This window comes from Rhineura floridana, chromosome 10, assembly GCF_030035675.1.
Source record: "Rhineura floridana isolate rRhiFlo1 chromosome 10, rRhiFlo1.hap2, whole genome shotgun sequence".
In the NCBI taxonomy this organism is placed as follows: domain Eukaryota; kingdom Metazoa; phylum Chordata; class Lepidosauria; order Squamata; family Rhineuridae; genus Rhineura; species Rhineura floridana.
The window spans coordinates 85,298,670-85,320,995 of NC_084489.1; the positions used below are offsets into that span (position 1 = coordinate 85,298,670).

Below are 22,326 nucleotides of genomic sequence, written 5' to 3' on the forward strand. Positions count from 1 at the left end.
TAAATTGTTTGGTTTTTATGTTTCTGCCCTGGGCTCCTTTGGGAGGAAGGGCAGGGTATCCACTTAATAAATAACAAAGAATACTAAATTATTAACTCCAACTTTGGCAAAACATCTCCTACTAAAGGGAGACTGGCTCCTTCCCATTCCCCTGCTTCCTCTCCCTCCCCTCTTCAGTTAGGCAGAAGTGCTATTTTTCCATTTTCAGACATCTCCTCCCCATGTAAGAAAGCGTGTAGGATGCATCGGGATCATGTCTCCTGCCCTAGCCACCACCACCCAAGTTGCATGCCTCTTTTTTCTGCTCTCAGTGTCAGTGTGCTGAGTGTGAATGGCCGCAAAGGGGCAGCTATCCATGCATACCCCCCACTTTGCAGACTGCCACAATCAAGCAACAGAGACAGGAGACATTCTCTCTACGTCGGGGGGGGGGGGAGAGAGAGATCTGAAAACAGCCTAAGAGTCATCATAATAGTTTCCTGGTGGGTCTGCTGGTTTTGTATGCCTTTGACTAACAAAACAAAACAACAACAACACTACTACTACTACTACTACTAGTAATGATGATGATGATAATGTCAACTGTTGGAGGCTGACTGCAGCTGGGAATTGTCCGAGGTTTGACGCAGCTGAGCCTCTTGGCTGCGTGGGACGCACTTTTCCGGCTCTGCCTACTATAAAGAAGAAGAGATGCTTGGGAGGGAACAGGAGTTACAGGGGCAGCCTAGATTTGGGAGGAAGGGATACTTAGAAAGAGAAGCCTTGCCTTGGTGTGGGAAGCGGAGCAGGAGGCAAGAGGGAACGCTTTCTGGGTTAAAGCCCAGGGGCGGGCCAGGGAAGCTGGCTCCTTCCAGGAGCAGGCATTCAGGGAGGACAACCTTGGAGAGTCACCTTCAGTTGGATCAGGAGATTCTTGACTTGACGAGCAAATGGTCTGATTGGTCAGTCGAGACCAGCCCATTAGATCAAGTGGGGCACTGCCCCATCAACTTCACTCTGCCTTCAGTCAGCCCCCATGATTCTGCCTTCCCGTCCGCAACCAGCCCAGGGGGTGGCACTGCCTGTCTGTCTCTTCCTCCCTAGACTCAGTGCTGCCCTTGTTTGTTGTTGCTGTTTGTTGTTGCTGTTATGTGCCTTCAAGTCGATTCCCTGTCTCTATTTGTTTATGTATATGTGTTTGCAAAAGGCTCATGGCTAAGATGCAATAAAGTTGTTGTTGTTGTTGACTTATGGCAACCCTATGAATCAGTGACCTCCAATAGCATCTGTTATAAACCACCCTGTTCAGATCTTGTAAGTTCAGGTCTGTGGCTTCCTTTATGGAATCAATTCATCTCTTGTTTGGCCTTCCTCTTTTTCTACTTCCTTCTGTTTTTCCAAGCATTATTATCTTTTCTAACGAATCATGTCTTCTCATTATGTGTCCAAAGTAGGATAACCTCAGTTGCATCATTTTAGCTTCTAGTGATAGTTCTGGTGCTGCCCTTGTAGTTGTCCTCACAGGAGAAGGATAGGGACCAACCTAGAATGAGTTGGCTCTTGTCTGCCCCTGTCATTGGATCTGGCTCCACTTACTGTTGGTCACTCTCCCTTCCACCCTACCAGTCCCGGTGGGCACCAGACATCACTGGACCTGGTACAAGGCAGCTTTATATGTTCCATTCTGGTGGTTGGACCACGAGCCTAAAAAAATCTTGCATCCAAGCCATCCCCGAAGGGAAATTTAAGAAACTATGCCTCTGGTCACCTGTCCCGGGTCCGCCATAAAGCCCCCTTGCAGAATCAGAACCTCCAGTAGGCAAACAGAGTTTGCTGAGGAACCACAAAGGAAAACACAGCAAGAACTATTATCTTTCTCCAGCCCATGTGTCTTTCAAGAGCCATGAAAGTCATCCCTGCGCATGCAACAAAGAAGTGGGCGATTGTACAAGATGGGCGCTCGGCTAGTTGCAGTCCCAGGCTTTTCCTCCGATGAGCTGGCCCTGGTGGTGAAACAGGGGTTCATTGTTCGCCATCCCCGACTAACCCTCACATTCTTTTGCTAAGGCCAGAACCTTCCTGCCGTTTCCCCAACGGCTGTTCCAGCCCACTGGAATTCCAGCCTCAGCACACACACTCACACGCTTGCAAAGAAAGAATAGGTAATAAACCTTATATGTCATCATCGCTTCCACCAACAATGGAAGGGTCAGTTCCCGTGAGGCAGAGATGACTGTCTGCATTTCAATAGCTGGAACTAGGTGTAGCTCAGCTCCCCGCATTATGAGTCAAATACAAGGAATTTAGGGTTTGAAACTCTCTACCGTTCTGTATCTTAATGCGCTGGCAGGGGCACAGGAAATGAACAAGCCATTCCTACAGGCAACAATATTGCTGTTTCAACCCTCCTTTAATTTTCCACTGGCAGTTGTGAAACTCCTTTCTGAGCTGTTGCCAATGGGTAATTAAGAGCAGAACGGCATTGCTTTTGCCAAGGAGCAAGATCAACATCACTTTGAATCCAGTCGTACCTGGATTATGTGACGAGTAGGTGGTAGAGCACATGTATTGCTCTATGCATGTGTAGGGAGTCTGTGCATGAAGGTTCGATCCCCAATGCCATCCTGCACCAGTGTGGTGTAGTGGTTAGAGCAGGGGGGGTGGGGAACTGGATCTGTCAGATGGACCAGACTGTTATCTTCCCCCACCCTTTGTGGGCCAGTCTGACAGGTGGGCAGAGCCACCCACTTGCCAGTCACCTGGCATCACCATGATATCAGGCAGCCCTTGCTTGCCTTCAGGGGTCTTTGGAAGCTGCTTTCAAACAGCCGTTTTGCACAGTGCTTTGCAAGGGGTTTCTGAAGATGCAACAATCGCCTGTTTTGCCCACACGGACAATCTGCTTGCAAGTTTGAAAGGAACGCAAATACTTGGACTTCCCTTCAGCCGCAGGGAAGGAAAGCCAGGAGCCCTTTGGAACTCCTCGAGTGCACATGCAACAAGATGATCGATAATTAAGGAAGAATAGAGCCACTGGAGTCTCTGCAGTTGAGAAAAAACTATTTAAGCCTCACTCCAGGTTCATTCTGGAACCAAGACTTCCAGGCATCCTAGACTCCACATAGTCAGTATAGGTTTGTTGACTGAAAGTAGTGAGACCTTGTCAGCCTATAACACCTCTGCTCAGGGATCTGTACTGGTTGTCCATTTGTTACCAGCAGGGATGTTGTGGTCCAGGGTCTCGGGTGTGTGTGTCTTAGACCCCTTACTTTTTTGGGAGCAGGGTCCCAATGTCTCCAGCATCCTATGAGCCAATCAGCATGACATGGGAGTGTGTTAGCCACTGAGAAGAGTCTTCTAACATGCTTCCTTGTCCTTTCCTGCTGATTGGAGCCAATCAGAGTTAAAGGAGGTGAGTCAGCCACTGAGAAGACTCTTCTCAGTAGCTGATACTCTCCCTCTCATGCCAATTGGCTTCTAGGGACGTCTGCTGTTGTGGAAGAAGGCACCTGCAGGAAGGACTGAGGAGTGCGGAAATGATAGTGAGGAGCAAGCAATCAAGTGAAGGGGTGTGGGATGACTAATTAAGGGACACTGCACTTCGGAATTTCACATTTCTACATATAATGAGAAGACCTGATTCACTAGAAAAGACAATCATGCTGGGAAAAACAGAAGGGAGTAGAAAAAGAGGAAGACCAAAGAAGAGATGGATTGATTCTATAAAGGAAGCCACAGACCTGAACCTACAAGATCTGAACGAGGTAGTTTATAACAGATGCTATTGGGGTCGCTGATTCATTGGGTCACCATAAGTTGAAATCGACTTGAAAGCATATAACAACAACAAACAGGTTACCGGGCCAAGTTCAAGGTCTTGCTATTCGTATATAAACCCTTAACATACCGAGGCCAGTTTACTTGCGGTATCACCTTACTCGCTCCCATAGGTGTCCACTTGACCGCTTCGGACTGCAGAACTGGCACCGTTACAGGTGCAATGTAATACTCATTCAGCATTTGACACATTTGCCTGTTCCTAACTCCGCAAAAGTTTTCTGCTCATCCGGAGGAGGCCTCAGTCTCTTAAAAGGGGGGAAATCCAGCTCTAGGGGTGTCATAAAAGGGGGAGGGAAGTGCAGTAGCCCAAGCAACAGATGGAAACAGGAGCGGGAATGGAGGGGAAGAAGGACGAAGTGGACATTCTCCCAGCTCAGTGGCAGAGCATCTGCCTTGCATGCAGAAGGCCCCAGATTCAATCTCGTGGCAGGGCTGGGGGAGGCCCCTGCCTGAAACACTGGACAGCTGCTGCCAGTCAGTGTAGACAATACTGAGGTGGATGGACGAATGTTCTATTTGGCATAAGGCACTTTCCTAGATTCCCTTGTTGGGCCTTGATGAGCAGAAGCCAGCTTTTGCCAAAGACCCTGCCCTCCCATTAGCACACGATTGGCAACATTTACACTCATTCCAGCTGCTGATTGACTCCAGCATCCCTTTCCACGCCCACAGGAGTGCATGCCTGCATCCTGCCACCTCTCCTTCAGGCAATCTCAGCCCATGCTGCAAATATTTGCTTTGGCCCGCCCTAGTGGAGGTCTCCCCTTAATTAGGAGCCAGAACAATGTGTGTGTGTGTGTTTTAAAAAAGTTGGGAAATGCCTCTCTATGCATTCCTCAGCCCGAAACCCCCTCTCAGGCCAAAACCTTGCCTTGTTTTATGCATGCACAGAAGCAGTTTTGCTCCAGGGAGGCCAATCCAACCATCTTGAACAAATATCCCTCGAAAACAGGACCTGTTTTCCCCATTGGCTTGCCAAATTGGAATGCGAAAAATCCTGGAAAGAGGGGGGAAATTACTGGAAGAATAGAGGGGTGCTTCTTTCTTGCTGTGTGTTTCATGCATGGTTGTGCATAGGGGCAGCCCTAACATGAGGCAGAGCGAGGCGGCTGTCTCAGGCGGCAGAGGGTGGCAGTAAAGTTTCGGAAGACAGAGCTCTGTGTGCGTGTGTGTGTGACATGCACTGGCCTACACTGCCTGGTCACCAGCACTGAAATAAGACCCAACTGACAGCCCAGTCAACTTCTGGACATGGAACTGGGGGTATCATGTTGTCCTTTGCCTCAGGCGGCAAAATTGTTAATACCCTATGATAGGAGAGTTAGGGGTGGGGGAGAAATTTGATTCAGTTCACATTTAATTCACATTTTCCAAAACAACCTGAGAGCTGAAACAAAGCCACCCTTTGAAATTTGCACTTCTCGGAATTTTGCAGTGCAGTTCTCCAGCCAAGTAATATGCATATACTGGGGGTTAAAGGTGCATAAAATGCATATATTAGTGACTATCACATACACAAAGGTATTATATGAGGGGAAATTGCTTTGCAAAATGTGCATATTTAGCAAAATCGCATGCAAAATGTGTATAGTAGGAGAAATTTGTGCTAAAATGCTGATGAATTTTCATGGGGACCTTTTTTTTAAAAAAAAAATCAAACTGATGGAGAAATTTTGAGAACTGAACTTGAAACTGGGGGAAAATGAGAATCTGAACCCGGCAGATTCACCCTCCCTAAGGACAATTCTGCTTTTTTTCAAAAATACATGTTCAACCAAACTGGCTTTTTCATTGGTAGGAGACAAATGATGATATCCCCCTAAGCCGCACTTCGAATAGACCCACTGAAATCTATGGACTTCAGGTTTGCAAGTCCGTGAATTTCAGTGGGTCTAATTAGTCATACTCTAGACTGAATATCACCCAGGCAGTTGCACTGGAAATAAATGCAGCATATGGAAGATGTAGAGATTTTAGCAACCTGTATTGCCAGGGGAGGGACAACTTGAGGGGGGGGCACATTTAGGTCCTTGGTATGAAATAAGAAAATGGGCATTACAAAGCCAGTCCCTGTTTTTCTCCCTGAACTGCTGGAGAATTAGTAGTTAGCTGTAAAGTGGGAGTGGGGGATCTGTTTAAAGTGGAGAGTGGTGGGCTGTTCTCCATGTTTTGCTCCTCAAACCACCTCTCCACACTGGTTTCTCTCGTACGCAAGTGAATTGCCAGTCACAGTGTCTTAACCTGGAAAAATCTCAAGCAGTGGCAGCTGGTGGCTCCATGTCAGTGGGACAGTGGAATCCGCTCCGGGTTTTAGTCCAAACTTTTAAGGAGCAGTCCAAGGGACACAGCTCCTTGAAAGTTTGGAATAAAACCCAGAGCGGATTCCACTGCCCCACTGACTGGGAGCCACCAGCTGCCACTGCTCTCAAGCATCTTCCCACGTGCTAGCTTTATGTGAAACCAATGCAGTGGTCTGCAAAGGACAGCCCAACCAGACGTGTCCATTGCTCAGTAATAGACACCCCCCTTCTGCATCTCCAACAAATCTGAATAGTCACTTACTCAACGTTGGCAAAACCTTCCTCTCCTGCGGATTCCATTTGACAAATGGCCTTTCAACGGCAGCAGCTTCATTTACGGCACGTGCAGAATGGTGGATGGCAAAATATATTTGAGAGCCTAGCAACAGTCCACAGCTAAGGCCAGAACAAAGCCTCCAAATGGAAACAGCAGGCAATTCCCCACGTGTCCCGAATTACTGGAACATGTTGTCAACCCGACCACATTTGGAACGTTCCTCTCATCTTCTTCCCACTCCATTCAATTCTTGTGTTTTCAGCTTGGCGTCAACCAGGCACATCTGGAGTCCTTAGGCTCTAAAGCCAAATCTTCTGACCAGGAATGGATGGTGGCAATGCCAAAGAGATTTATATTAGTCAATCCCCAATCCATGTTAGCAGCATCTGGAAACGCGGCAATAAACCAGTCCTCCTCCTGAAAGAACCTTCCCATCAACACCCAAGGCCACATATCATCTTTACAGCTCTGGAGAGGGCAGTACAGAAATCCAATTGTGAATGAGCAGAGAAGCTAGTGGGTCCATTGCAGAATGCTCTGCTTTGTTCTGGGATGGTTAGAAATTTCAGCTCCTATCCACGCTCCTCTCCTTCCTCTTATTCCTCCATCCCGTTGCTAAGAAAATACTTTATGCCTCTGTTCTATGGTCGGACTGAACTTTGGACGCATCCAATCAGCATCAAGAGTGTCTTTATCTCAAGTCCACAATTGGCCCATTGAAAGTTTAATCTCTGGAGGCCACGTTCTTTGCAGCGCCTGCTGCCCCTGCACAATTGCTACATCTTCAGAGGTTGGGGGCGCCATTAAAGAAAGTCTTCCTCCTCTTCATATTGTGGGGATGCACTGCCCATCATGCAGAAACAAGCTGCAATTGTATAACGTGCCCATTGTCTTTTTAACTATCAACCCCTGAGCCTTAACCCCAATGTTGCCATTTGATGCTCATGCATGTGTAGCGTCAAGGAATTGTGGGATCTCGCTGCAGGGCATTCACCAAATCCATAAAATTAAAATTAACTTATGGAATTCACCACACACACACAACACTTGCTTAATGTGCGGAATGTACTGTCACAAGATGGCACAATAAAATGTGTTTGTTACAAGAAATTCACATCTAAATGCTGATGAAGTTTTGTGAGGATTTTTAAAAAATAAATAAAAAACAAATTCCTTCAGAAATGAGAACTGAATTTAAGATTGGAAAAATGAGAAACGGAGAGAACTGAAATTGAGAGACCGGTCCATCCCCACTATCTTTCTGTCTGCAGGCACTTCAGCAAAAGAAACCTAAATTTGTATCGTTTGCACATGGCTTAACTGCTTCTCCTGCAGAGTGCAGAGGAAATAACTAGTGCAAGGAGCAAGCAATTCCATTGTCCTACACAAAAAGAACAATGGCAACCAGAAAAGTTCACCAGAAAAGGGTCCACTGCAGTGGCGGCTCGTGGCTTCATGTTTGCGGAGCAGTGGAATCCGCTCCGGGCTTTAGTTTGAACTTTCAAGGAACTGTCCAAGGTTTGGACTAAACCCCAGAGTGGATTCCACTGCCCCACTGACATGGAACCACCAGCCACTCCTGATCCACTGAAATGCCTCTTTGGGCAGGAATCAGTTCTGCAGTTAGCCAGAAAGACGAAACACATCAGCCAATCTGATGTAGCATACAAACCCAGCATACACTGACCGACCCAAAGCGTGACAACAGCTTTGATGGCAATCATTTTGAAAGCCACTGCAACTTGCTTCACATCCGCACCATACATTTTAAAGCACTCTTTACCATTTTAACAGTCATATCTCCCCCACCCACCCAAGAACCCTGGAAACTGTACTTTGCTAAGTGTGCTGGATATTGCAGCTCTGTGAGCAGTTTGTTTATTATTATTATTATTATTATTATTATTATTATTATTATTATTATTATTATTATTATTATTATTATTCCAACAAGCCTTTTAAGTTGAGACCTATCCCAGTCTGCATCTGTGTTAGAATTGCTTTTAATATGTCTTTTAATATGTTTTTAACTCTCTTTTTTAAAAGTTTTTTTAAAGTTTTAATGTTTTTAAAGTTTTTTTCCTTAATGTTTTTAACGTTGTTTTGTCTTAATGTATTTTAAGGTCCTTTTATGATGTTTTAAAAGATCCTCTGTGGCGCAGAGTGGTAAGTGGCAGTAACGCAGTCGAAGCTCTGCTCACGGCCGTTGTTCGATTCCAACGAAAGGAGGAAGTCGAATCTCCGGTAAAAGGGGTCGAGGTCCACTCAGCCTTCCATCCATCCGTGGTGGGTAAAATGAGTACCCGCCATATGCTGGGGGGGGTAAAGAAAGGCCGGGGAAGGAACTGGCAATCCCACCCCATATATACGGTCTGCCTAGTAAACGTGGCAAGACGTCACCCTAAGAGTCGGAAACAACTCGAACTACAAGTGCGGGGACACCTTTACCTTTTTTTATGATGTTTTAAAGTGTTTTTAGTGTTTCTGTTTGCCGCCCTGGGCTCCTGCTGGAAGGAAGGGCGACGTATAAATAAAATAATAAATAAATAAATAAATATTGTAGTATTAATCATCAGAAAATGGGTCGATTCTGTAGGCCGTTGGGTGAGCAAGCAGGGGTAGTCAGTAATATATATATATCTAGACCAATGGGGGGGGGACTTAGGAGGGGAGGATACACCACCCGTGGTTTTTTCCTGTCCCTTTTTCTTTGCTTGTCTATACTCAGGTTGTGTGTGTATATAGAGGAGAAGGAGAGCATTCAAGAGGCAAGAGGGAAACGCAGAGAGCAGGTATTGCATACATAAAAATACCTGTGAATTTATGTCACTCTGCCCTTTTTTTCTTAAACTCAGGGCCCCTCCAGATTGGTGCATTCAGCAACATGTCACTGATGCAATTATAGTGCATTACTGGTGGATTGTTTCTGGACCATCCACACATCCTTCTGCTTTGTTTGATGCCCTGCATTGCTTCCCCAATGTCACTGCATTAGTGTGGTCACAAGGGCCCTTAGTGTGGCCCTCTTGCATGACAGCACAACAAAAAACCTGGAACATCTGTCTTCTGCGGATTTTAAAAGGAAGTTGCAGGACATGCAGCGATTGGACACATGTCTGTCTTGAAACTTTTGCAGACGCAAACAGTATAGAAAGAGGGGTTGCATTTATCTGTCCTGATACAATCAATCATCATGAATGCACCATAAAAAGGGTGTCAGGGTAAAGATCTAAAATCTTGCACTAATGGCCAGCTTTGCAGAGTTTCAACGTCCTCCTTAAGACCCGCCCCCTTAATGCAGATGCTGCTATTACCGCACTTGCTATGACTTGCTTCAATTTTGCACAATTTTGATTCGCTTCCATAGTTTTCCTCTGCATCACTTGCACATTCAGATTTTCCTTTGACCAAGGAAAGTGGTTTCTTGGGCAGCTCTGCTATTAAGGAAAGAGAGGGGCTCCACCTAGTGGCACTGAAAATACATCTGGGGAACAACGCTGGCTCTGCATGGCCACGGTGCAAGAGGAGGGAAGGATCAGGGCTCCTTACCCCAGACAAGAACTGGACACAAAGTATGGGGCAGACATTCAGTTCACTTCACATTTAATGGCAAACTTACTCAAGTCTATATGAGAACTGAAACTCAACTCTCCTTTCGAAACTCACACTTCCCTGAATTTTGCAATGCAGTTCTCCAGCCAAGTAGTGGGTACAAAAATGCATTTCCTAGGGTAAAGTGCACATTATTACAATCATATTTTGGAGAAAGTAAATTACAAAAATGGATTAAGAGGAAATTGCTTGTGTACGGTAGGCAAAACTGCATAATAAAATGTGTTGTTAGGAAAAATTCTCACCTAAACGCTGATGAATTTTCATGACTTAAAAAAACAAACAAATCACAAACTGATGTGGAAAACTGAACGAAAAACTGATTAGAAACCAAAACTGACCGATTTGCCTACCCCTGCTGGACCAACGATATTAATAAGAATTTTATGATACTAGCAAGAAAAAAACACAAGAGTCCTGTGAAACCTGAAAGACTAGCAAACTTATTTATTATGGCACAGGTTTTCATGGATTATGGCTTTTGCCATAATAAATGAGTCTGTTAGTCTTTAAGGTATGGGTCCCTAATGTGGCACCCTTAGGTGCACATGAGAAGCCTTACCTGGTGTCCACAGGGCCCCTTTCCCCTGCCAAAATTAGGCTTGAAAACAGCCTTCTACTGGCGCCAAGCTCCCTAATTCCTAGCAGATGGGCATGGCAGGGTGAGTGAGTGTCTGTGGTCACAGTGCGTGTGTACATGTGTGCATGGTTGTAGTCTGCATAGTTGTGGTGTGTGCATGGTGCCCAGAACAGTTTCTCCAGTTTGCAAATGTACCCACAGGCCCCAAAAGATTGACAACCCCTGCATTAATACACCACGGGACTCTCTACTGGTTTTGGTGCAACAGAGTTAACTCAGATACCTCTCCGATGGTTGTTATGATATTGGCAGTTATACTTTTTGATGCCTTAACTAATAACAACCCCTGGGGTCGCTGGATGTCACAAGGTGGATCATCACAAGGACCACTGGCGACCAAGCCATGACTCAGATTCAACCAAGATGGCGGCAAAGGCTTCAGTCCCTTACGGAAACCTCGGCCGCCATCTTTATTGATGGCAACCCTGCACAAACAGCAGAGAAAGGTAGGTGAAGCGCTGGGGATGGCGGGGGATGGCGGGCGGTTAGGAAGCTCATCTTGCAATCCGCGGGATCGCAGAAGGGAAGCAGAGAGGCCTGGGGCAGGCTAATGCCCAAGAGCCCCCGCATTCCTGGAGCCGGCCCTGCTTCCCAGGATTCTTTGGGAGAACCCATGACTATCTAAAGTGAAATAACAGTCTGGTGTGGATGTGGCCAGGAACTGCTTTGGTTTAAATTTGGGTGGGAGACTACATGTGCCTGCTGTAGAATAAAAAGGTGGAGGAAACCCTGAAAAAGAATGTCAGAGTTCACAATTCCCTTTGAAAAGGAAAGGGGCTTTCCCTCTGCCAAGTGCCCACCCACCCAATCTCCTCCCCTCCCCATTCCTCCCTCTCCCTCCCCTTCCTGCCCTCCCTCTCTCTTCCCCCCTCCATGCCCCTCCCCCGGGTCAGTTTCACCTATCCTAACCATGATTGCATGGGAGTAAATCCCATTGAACCCAATAAGCATGCAAATAATCAAACCTCCTCCTCCCCCTCCTGCCTGCTTCCCTTCCCCTCCTCTCCTCTGCCCTTCTCCCCCTCCCTTCTCCTCCCCTACCCCACTCTTTCTCCTCCTCCCTATCCCGTGGTCAGTTTCACCTATCCTAAGCATGATTGCAGGGGAGTAAATCCCAATGAACTCAACATGGAAATGGACTGCCTTCAAGTTGATTCCGACTTATGGCAACCCTATGAATAGGGTTTTCATGGTAAGTGGTATTCAGAGGTATCCATTCTCAGCAAACTTGCACAGGGTCCCATTTCTTACCTCCTGAATTAAAAAGCAGAGAAATTCACTAATAGGCAAAAAAAACCCCTTGTGGTTTAAGAATGTACTTATAGCCAACAGATATTTCTGTCATACTTTAAAAAGCAGGGAAATTGGGAAGCTATAGTGAATGTGCCAGGGGAACAGGAGACCTGACCTCCTCTCTGAGATATTGTACTGCTCTACAAATATGTAAAAATGCAAACACAATTTGGGTTGGTCTTTCACAGTCCAATCTACTTCCTATGTAGCTTGGAACAATTTGGTAACATGTGCCTCTGAGCACATGGTGAGTGGTGGCAACACCTGAAATCAGCCCAAATAATAGCCACAAGATATGTGCTGTGCTGATCTTGTTTTAGCAGGGAGGAAGCAACAATATTAAGATAGTTGATATAGTTCAGATAGTCGCTTTAAATATGTTTGATTTACTTTGCAATTTAGTGAACTTTCCTATAGCAAATCATTTTCTTTTACTTCTGTTTCTGTGAATATGTGAAGTACAGCAACACTCCGAAACACTAAAAAAACCCTCCAAAAGCAATTGTGGAATAATGGCACTGATTATTCTGCAGAAGAGTTTCCAATGGACATGAGGAATGTCTCAGTTTGCACAAGATAAATAGTGGGAGGTGAAATATATTCTAGCAAAATTCTAAGTGTGCTCTATGTTTTTAATTAACCATGCCCACCTTTCCTTAGATGGAGTAGTTTAGGCATAGCAGGCTGAAAACATGCATCTTGGGCAGGCCAAGTTTGTTTTTTCCAACAGCTGGATTCATTGCTGAAGTAGCAACATATTGTAATCAGTCTGATTTTACATCAAAGTGCAGTTTCAGATCCAACTATTAATGCACCCAAAATAGAAATAGAACATAACCTCCAGTTTGAAACACAAATGGCTGTCTTCACCATCATATGACAATGGCCAATAAAAAGGCTTTTAAATTAATAAAAATAAATTTGACACAGATTTCTAGGATGAATAATGAGAGAAATATAATTTTCTAGGTTAGATTCTCTGTAGAAACATTAGTAACACAGGAAAAAAGCAAAGTAAGAACACCAACAAACATACAAAAATGTAATTCTCCATCTTTGGAGATGGCAGGTGTTGCCGCCACTTACCATATGCTCAGAGGCACATGTTACCAAATTCTTCCAAGCTACACAGGAACTGGATTGGACTGTGAAAGACCAACCCAAATTGTGTTTGCATTTTGACAACTTTGTAAGGCAGTACTATATCTCCGAGAGGAGGTCAGGTCTCCTGTTCCCCTGGTTCATTCACTAATAGCTTCCCAATTTCCCTGCTTTTTAAAGTTTGATAGAAATATCTGTTGGCTGTAGGTACATTCTTAAACTGCAAGGGTTTTTTTGCCTATCAATGAATCTGTATAAAAACTATTATCTGCACACAAGCACCAGCAGATCCTTTGTAAGAGATTCCCTCTCCCAGACCCACCAATCAGAGCAGAGAGATGTCCCCAAATTCCAAGTTGATCTGCTCAGCAGTCCGCAAGGATTTCCAGTCCCTCACAGTAAACAGTTGCCAGGTCAGAGGGAGGGAGGGGAGTCCTTTGAGAAGCTTAACAGCTTCCAGATGAAACTGTGCCGTACTGAGGCCTCTCAGAATGAGCGGTTACTGCTTACCACACCTCCTATTCAGCTGTCTCACAAACAGTCTGTTTGATGGGCTGCCCGGAGTTTTCTGTTTCCTTCTACTCCTGTCGCTTCAAGGGTGCAAAAAGAAGCCAAACCCCAGCTTTAAATCAAGGAGACCCTTTTCCCTGAAAAACACCGGCGGCTTCAATGTGGGACCTTCTGCATACAAGGCATATGCTCCAGCCATGAGCAGCAGAGCTGTTTGGAAGTTCAGACTAAAACCCGGAGCAGATTCCACCGCCCCACTGGCAGGGAGCCATCACCTGCCATTGCCCCTGAACTACGGTTTCGTTACAGTTATCAAGCTGCTGAGATAACTTGATGGACAGTTATCTAGCTACTGAGATGGCACTGGACTGATATCACTATCCCGGTAAGGGAAAAGTTGTTCCTGTTGCTCCACAGAAACAACTGAATACACACACTGCTTCTGGACTGCTAAACATCAGTTCTATTCCAAAGGCACGCCAGGTATTGTACACTTTGTAAAACTAACCCCAGCCTTGCTTTCTTCCTACCTGGGGAAGGCAAAGGAACTCAGTCGCAGGGGTGGGGGAGAAATTCAATTCCATTCACATTGAAATTCGATTTAATTCACATTTAAATCAGAATTTATCACATTCACACTTCCCAATACGAGAACTGAAACACAGCCATCCTTCAAAATACCCGAATTCTGCAATGCACTTCTCCAACCAAACAATGATTGTGAAAATGCATGCATTAGGGTAAAATGTGCATAATAATGAATATATTTGTGAAAATAACATACAAAAAGGTATAATCTTACAAGAAATTGCTTGCAGAGGTGTGTACATCATTCAAAACTGCACACAAAATGTGTTTTAGTAGGAGAAATTCATGCTAAAATGCTTAAGAATTTCATAAGGATTTAAAAATACAATCTGCGAATTGTTGCAGAACTGAATTTAAAGTAAGAAAACTGAGAAACTGAGAGAATCATAACTGACAGTTATTTCCACCCCTACTCAGCAGCAGAGCATCTCTTTGCCTACAGAAGATCCCAAGGTTCAATTCCAGGCATGTCCAAGTAGGGCTGCAAATATCCCATCCCGAAACCCTGGAGCACCGCCGTCAGTGCAGAACATATTGAGCTGGATGGACCAGTGATCTGACTCGGAATAATGCAACTTCTGGTGTTCCTATATATAACCTAAAGTTTGCTACCTTACCAACAGAACTGGTGCAAAAAGAAATATCTGTCTACAAGAAAATCACACTTGTTAAATCCAGAACATCTTCAACACATTGACCAGTATAGATAAGAACGACCCTTCAAAGTCTATATAAGAGAATGTGTGGGACAAAAAATCCATCTGTTTGCCACCCTTACATGGCAGACAGACACAAGATTGCATTCTTTTACTCCATGGAATTTAAACTAAGATAATGACATCTCATTATTGAGCAATGACTCGTGATAGTGAACACAGTTTAGAAACCCTGCTTCACCCGTAGACTTGCACTGAGATGGTAGAGAAATCTCCAGATTTTTACACCTTGAACTACAAGTACGGCTGAGTACAAGGATGTTAAGAGTACATAACTAATCTTCATTAAGGTTCCTTGAGTCTGCCCCCTGGTTGCATGGCCCAAAGGGCAGATTAAAGTTTGCGAAGAAGCATCATTAATCCTCATAAAGTATAATCTTGAGTGCAAACACATTTTAGAATGGGTGGGCTGACCCAGCGTCTCTCGGAAGTCCCCCACCCTTCATCTTGACTCAAGACAGAGAAAAAGCTCAAATTTAAAAGCAAGATGAATTATCAAATTTACAAACAGAACATTTTGAGGTATGCTGGCTATTTGTAAAGCATCCTTAGAAGGAAGCAGCAGCAACAACACTGAAGGAGCTTAAAATGCAAAAAAAAAGAAGAAAATTGACATACTAGGAATTCCTGGCCTTGTCCCTTTGCAAAAGCTTCCTGCGTCCTTGTGAGCTTGTGAAATATCTCCAGTCCCCAAACAGCAGCCCCTTCTGGGTTAGATCTCCTGTTCCTTTTGGCATGGAGGGTCTCTGCTCTCCAGAAGGCTTTTGACAGAGAGCAGCCAGAACAAACCTTTGAACACTCGGCTGTTCCTCATTCTCCCCTCCCACCCCTTCAAAGCACTCTCCCTTCCCCTTGCAAACTTCTGGAGACTTCACTCGGAGAGTTTGGCTGCGGAATTTGGCTTCCTGAGCGAGTGAGCTTGGGGCAGATTGGGAGAGGGACGTTTGGCTCTCCATTGGGAGGAGAGGTCAGAAAGACCAACTGAAAAACAAACGAGCTGCACATACTCTTCTACTTTGCTTCATTTGTGAAAATGTCTGTGTGCACGCACCCATGCACAAGCATGCTTGAGTGTGTCTGTGCATGCAAACACAGATCCCAAATTCCCAGAATGTTGCAAGAACCCCAGAACCAAGCCTAACTGATAAGAACAAATTTATACATTGCTACATTTTTATCCTATTGTCAGAGGGAGTACCTGGTCTTCCCCCTTTAGATGTTTGGCTAGACCAAGAGATAGCAATAGGTTTAAGATCACTGAAGGGGCTTCACAGCTCTTTCCTCTCTCAGCTTGACATTCCATCAACAAATTCAACCATTTTCAAGCATTTGAGTTCCTTGGAAGTTGATCAGTGAGAAGATCAGTAAAGGCAGACAAACATCCCCAAAATGCAGCCTCCATGTTCCCCTGCAGCCACAGAAGTGTAGAGGGAATGTCGGCAGTCACAGTTCACAGAGGACAACAGTGAGTCCCGAACGTTGCCCTGCGTAAATTGAGTGTGCATCCTAAAATATGCTCCAGAATTGTCTGTGAGGTGCTAGATTTCAGAGGCAAAATGTTCAGGGATGCCTTACCAGATAAGAGGGAAGTTCTCTGAAGGTAGAAAGTACGGAGATTGCAATAACGCATTGGATAACTGCCTACCCCACCTTGGGTTGTTCTGATTAATACTGTATTTATTAAATAATCATAATATATGTTTAATATCTACTTAGTATAATTAACTTTGAGATGACCTTAACCAAATAAATAATCATATCTATCTACACACACACACATTTTCTTTTATTGTCAGTCTGAGGACAAGGGCCATCTTAGTAGTGGTTTTTGTAAGCTGCTCTGAGAGCCTCTTTGGGTAACGGGCAAGGCACAAATGCTGTAAATAAATGCATATATTTATTTATACACACGTGAACATTCACACACATATACAGACACACACATATGTATATTTACGCGTGTGTATGTGTATATATGCATATATATTTAAAATGATTTATACTGAATTGTATTTTTCAGTGGTGAATTTTGCATTTTGCCCCTGATCATATTTATTGATAATATTGTATGTGTGTTTTTGGGAGGGGGTGTTGCAAATAAAGAAAACATGCACACACACACAGAGAGGCTTTCTTCACATTATAAACTGCCATGTGGAGCACATCGCACCTTGCAATGACTGCACTGGCACTGCCGTTCTGTGAAGCAAGCCATTGCAGGCAATGAAGGCCGCTGAGCCATTGGCTTCTGCATTTCCTCAACAGGGAAGAGTTAAGCATCCTGGAGGTATTTTGGCAGCAACAGTGTGACAGACTCTAGCTGCTGCTTCTTCAGAGCACAACCCCAAAACTTTTACACAGGAACAAACCAACATCCTGGCAGGTTCATTTTTTGTTTTTTAAATGCTCTCAGTGTTTGGAACACGTTGCACTGGTAAAGCTTACAGCTGTGAAAAAGAGACGGGTCAACAGAACGTCCAAGCTGAGTTGTCAAAAACAAAAGTGTTTGGGTAGGCCCACTTCAGTTGAGTTTTGCATTTTCCAGATCTTCATAATGACCCGGGTGATGCCTATTTATGCTTTGTGTATGATGTACCCATGCGCAAGGAGAGATGGGGAGAAATTCAATTTAGTTTGCATTCAAAGGTGACCTTTCCTAATCCACACGTTCTGAAACAATACGCAAACCAAACCACAGCCATCCTCCAAAATTTGCACTTCTCTGAATTTTGCAATGCAGTTCGCCTGCCAAGTACAAAAACGCAAATACTAGTGTAAAGTGAGCATAAAAACAAATGTATTAGCGAAAAGATCATACAAAAAATGAGATATATCAGGGGAAATTGCTTTGCAAAAATGTGTGTACTGCATACAAAGATGTGTATATTAAGAGAAATTTGCACTAAAATGCTGACAAATTTTCATGAGGGCTTTTAAAAAAATAATTTACAAACTGATAGGAAAAAGCGGAGAACTGAATTTAAGACTGGAAAAATGAGAACCTGAAATGGAGAGATCCACCTATCTATATGCTCAAGTGAGACTGTCACCTTGTGAGGACCAGAGAGAGGAACGGGAGTCAGCAGGATTGTGCGAGATGAACGGTGGAATTCAATACTAATCCTACTCACTGAAGTGAATAGACATGACTAACTTAGGTTCATTAACTTCAATGGGTCTACTCTGACTACAACCCTAACTTCTGTGTCACTGGCATGAGTGATCATTACAAAAGGTGACAAGTTGCCTGGATGCTTTCCTGAGAAGTTATGTCCACTGGCAAGGAAGACAAGAGAAGCAGGAAGTAGGCGGGACTTGGGAGTCATTCATAAAACGCTGAGGAATGGTGAGTCCAAGTCCTTCTGCAGCTCTGCCCTGAACTTGAAGGAGAGTCAGAAGAGAGGGGAAGGACAACAGCTGTTTGCTAACTCCTTACCGCTGTGCCATCTGAGGCCACCATTGTGGAAACCAAAGAGTGCTACATTAGCAGGCAGTTTTCCCAGCCAACAGGGCTATTATGAGATCATGTATGTGACTGTATTTAGACACTTAAAAAACACCCTGCTGAAGCTAAGCAGGGTCAGGCCTGGTCGGTGCCTGGATGGGAGACCGCCTGGGAACCATATGTAAGCCGCCTTGGGTTTCCATCATGGAAAGAACGGCGAGGTAGAAATGTAATAAATAAATAATAAAACACACCACTAATTAGCTGTATGTTGCACATGCATACTTTGGGGACGCTTATCTGCAAGAGCAGAAATGCGGTTTCTGCAGTGACCTGAACTATTATCACAGATATCCATATAATGCGGGTCTAAATCTGCATTGTTGGCCACCTCCAGAATGGGTACCACATGAGGCACAGTGAGCGGCGGCAGGCGTTTGAAATACCCTTGGAAAGGGGGAGAAGTGCCTCTGGGCCTGGCCGTGGCTTTGCATTGGCCAACTTGCTCCCCAACTCAGTGGGTTCCCAGCAAAGTCAACATCACATACATCAGGGGTCATTAGGCCTTTTGGCACATTTGGATATCTGAATGGGTGCCATGGGCACCACTCCCTCTGGTTACATCTCTCTTCTTCCTCCACTGGGTCAAGAGAAAAAATGCCCATACGCACACTATGCTTTTCCAAGGAATTTAAATGCTAATCTATGTAGATTAGCAGCAGAATTAAACTGAGCCTTGAAAAGCAAACAGAGCTGAAAGAGGAAGTGGGAAAGAGCGTCACTCTTCCCACTTCCTCCCCCAGCTCTATGTATTTTTCAAGGGAGAAGAAGGTAGTCACCCTTATCACCTCATAGACAGTGCATGTGTGGGGAATGCTCAGAGGCTCTATGGCTGGCAGAGGAAGACATCAAGAATTTCATTGTATCCAAAGATACCACATGGGTGACCCCTGACATGAACGTAAAGGGGGGACCATGCTGAAGAATGACGCCCAACAGTCTCTGCTCTAGGATCATTACAGATTGAGACAGATTGTTCTCCTGAGAACAGTTTCCCAGAAGCAGACAGAGTACTGCTGCTCCTTTCACCCATGTGAGCCGCACTGTTGAGACTCAGCTGATGTTGCTATTGCTAAATTCTTCACAGTTTTGGGAAAGAAAAGCTAGGGAATAAAAGGGAAGTGGAAGTTGTGTAAATAAATGATGCAGAGATTCCACAGCTTCAACTTAAGAAGGCCAGAGGTAAACCAATATATATATATATATATATATAAATATATAATTCTCAAAATCCTTACTCAGGCTTGATTTCCAGTACGCTTGGGATGTGAAGAACTGATCCTTTTATTTCCATGGATATTTCTTTGTTCTCACATTTGGGACACTTACCTGCAAGAGCAGAAATGCTGTTTCTGCAGCAGAGATCGAAACCATTGGTGCACATGATGTTCCTTATTTGTAGTATAATGTAGGTCTAAACCATGGTTGCGCACTGCATTTGCCTTCACTGCACAATATCTGGTAAATCCAGCTGCTGCTTTTTATTTATGTGTTTGTTTGTTTCCAGATCCAAAAACTATATTCTCAAACCATGCACCCGTTCAGAACACTTCTCTGCAAAGTGAATACAGTAGGGCCCCGCTTTTCGGCGTTCCGTTAATACAGCGGCTAAAATTAGAGTAAGGCCCCACTCATACGGTGCTTGTTCCGCTTTTATGGTGTTTTTCAGGTGTCAGGCACCATTTTATTGAAGGAGTTCCGCTTTTCGGCGGGTTTCGCTTTTAGGCGGGGGTCTGGAACGTAACCCACTATATGAGTGGGGCCCTACTGTACACACTTTTTCTACCAGGAAAGGAAAATCAACAAAATTAACAGTTAGCTTGCTGAACCAAGCCCCCAAATTCAATCAGACTGTAAATTGAAAGGGTGTATTTATTTCATAGAATCACAGAATAGTAGAGTTGGAAGGGGCCTATAAGGCCATCCAGTCCAACCCCCTGGTCAATGCAGGAATCCAAATCAAAGCATTCCCGACAGATGGCTGTCCAGCTGCCTCTTGAATGCCTCCAGTGTCAGAGAGCCCACTACTTCTCTGATGATGATGATGAGTAATAATAATAATAATAATAGTAATAAATTTATTACATTTATATCTCACCTTTCCTCTGAGATGCCCGAGGTGGGGTACATGGCTCTCTCCCTCTACATATTATCTTGACAACAACCCTATGACAGAAGCTAGAGTGAGAGTTGGTGACTAGCCCAAGGTCACCCATTTGAGCTTTATGGATAGACTGGGATTTGAATTCTGGTCTCCTAGGTCCTAACCCTACATTCTAACCACTACACCACACTAGGTCTTGACTGGCTTCTAGCTCTCCATCTGTGATAAGAAGCAAGCCTAGCAACTGTTGATGCAGGAGACATAAAGATGGCAGATCAAATAACCCCTTGTATGCCTAATCAATCACTGACCTGCAACAAGGAATGCATAGTTTTTGCATCAGGAAGGGGGAAATGGCCAGTATTAACTTAGATACCTGCTATTGGGTTGCCTCTAACTTCAGCCTGACTGAAGGATGAACTGAAAGGACATGACTTGACTAGTTCCTGAGTTCTTTTTGTGATTAGAAGCGACCCCAGCAGGGTGAGCAGCTGTTGATGCAGCAGCCGCAGAAGACGGCACAAGAGAAAGTCCAGGCTCAAGACAACTTGACAGCACTTTAAAACATCCATGAAGGATGCATTTAAAGATTCTGAGCTAAGCGCCGCTTCGAATAAACACAGCGTCAAAAGTTGCCAGCTCTTCTGCCTTTGTAAGGCCTGGCACAAATTTCAGAGAGGAAAGTTATGCGCACAGAGTAATGCCAAAATAGCAAAGGATGAACAGGGGCTTTGAGGTGATCATGAAGTAGGTGGCATGTAAATTCTATTCCTTCAAAAACTGGTTTTCGAGCTGTTATTACTGTTCTCTGGGAAAAAAATAATAAAGGGGTTTTGTAAAAAAAGAAAAAGAAGGAAAAGGAAAAAGAATGATCGAGGGTACTGAATGTGACAAGTACAAAGCCACAACACAATGGATCTCCTAGCTGCAAAGCAAGTTTTCTTTGCAGCCCAAGAGACACAGGAAATGTTCCATTATTAATTTAAAAAACCACAACAAAACAGGAGGCATTCCATACCTTTCACAGACAGGAAAAATGGGCGGTTCTTCGCTGCGGATCGTCCTTTCTTCTCTTTGCCACAGAGGATTCGTGCAATGGAGCTTCACCGCCTTCACCTCTGACACAAAAAGAAAAGAAAAACAATTCATCATTTATCTGGGAACTGTACCAGCAGGCGCGCACCACCAAGCACAATGAGGCCTCGTTGCACAGCCCTCTTTTAAAGGCCCCCATTGTTGCAGGCACTCGGGCTCGTGCGACCGGGACTGCAGCTCAACAGTGCTGGCATCCAACCACTTCGCTTCTTGCCCAGTCCTTGTCCCGCTTTGGACATGGTCACCTCATGGAAGCATGACCTTGCTTCAAAAACGGATGGGGAAATGGCCAACTTTTCAGGGAAGTATGACACAAGTCTAGTCCAGAGCAGGGGTGTAGTGGTCCAAGGTCTCAGGGGGGATCTTAGACCCCTGACTTTTTTGGGAGCAGGGTCTCGGCAGGATCCCTATGTCTCCAGCATCCTATGAGCCAATCAGCATGAAAGGGGAGTGTGTTAGCCACTGAGAAGAGTCTTCTAGCATGCTTCCTTGTCCTTTTCTGCTGATTGGAGCCAATCAGAGGGAAAGGAGATGAGACAGCCACTCAGAAGTCTCTTCTCAGTAGCTTACACACTCCTCTTGCATGCTGCTTGGCTCCTATGAACATCTGTTGTTCTGGGAAAAGGTGAACGTGGGAAGGACTGAGGAATGTGGAGATGACGACAGAGAGCAAGCAAACGAATGATGGGATTTGGCTTGGGGGGGGCATGGCATGACTATCATGAAGGGACCCTGCACGTCTGAATGTGTCACTACACTACTGGTC

The 22,326-nt window shown here is 44.7% G+C and overlaps 1 protein-coding gene across 2 annotated transcripts in view; it reads right to left on the reverse strand.

Moving 5' to 3' along the window:
• The window catches only part of GJC2 (gap junction protein gamma 2), a 59,519-nt gene extending 37,957 nt beyond the window's left edge, over window positions 1–21,562 (reverse strand). Inside the window, exon 1 of one of the 2 annotated variants that reach the window (XM_061586636.1) lies at window positions 21,484–21,562. The gene's annotated coding sequence lies outside the window, so the exon portion shown is untranslated. Of the gene's footprint in view, window positions 1–15,474; window positions 15,672–21,483 lie in introns of those variants that run through there. The other variant, XM_061586633.1, reaches the window with a different exon arrangement.
• Window positions 21,563–22,326: the final 764 nt, after the last annotated feature.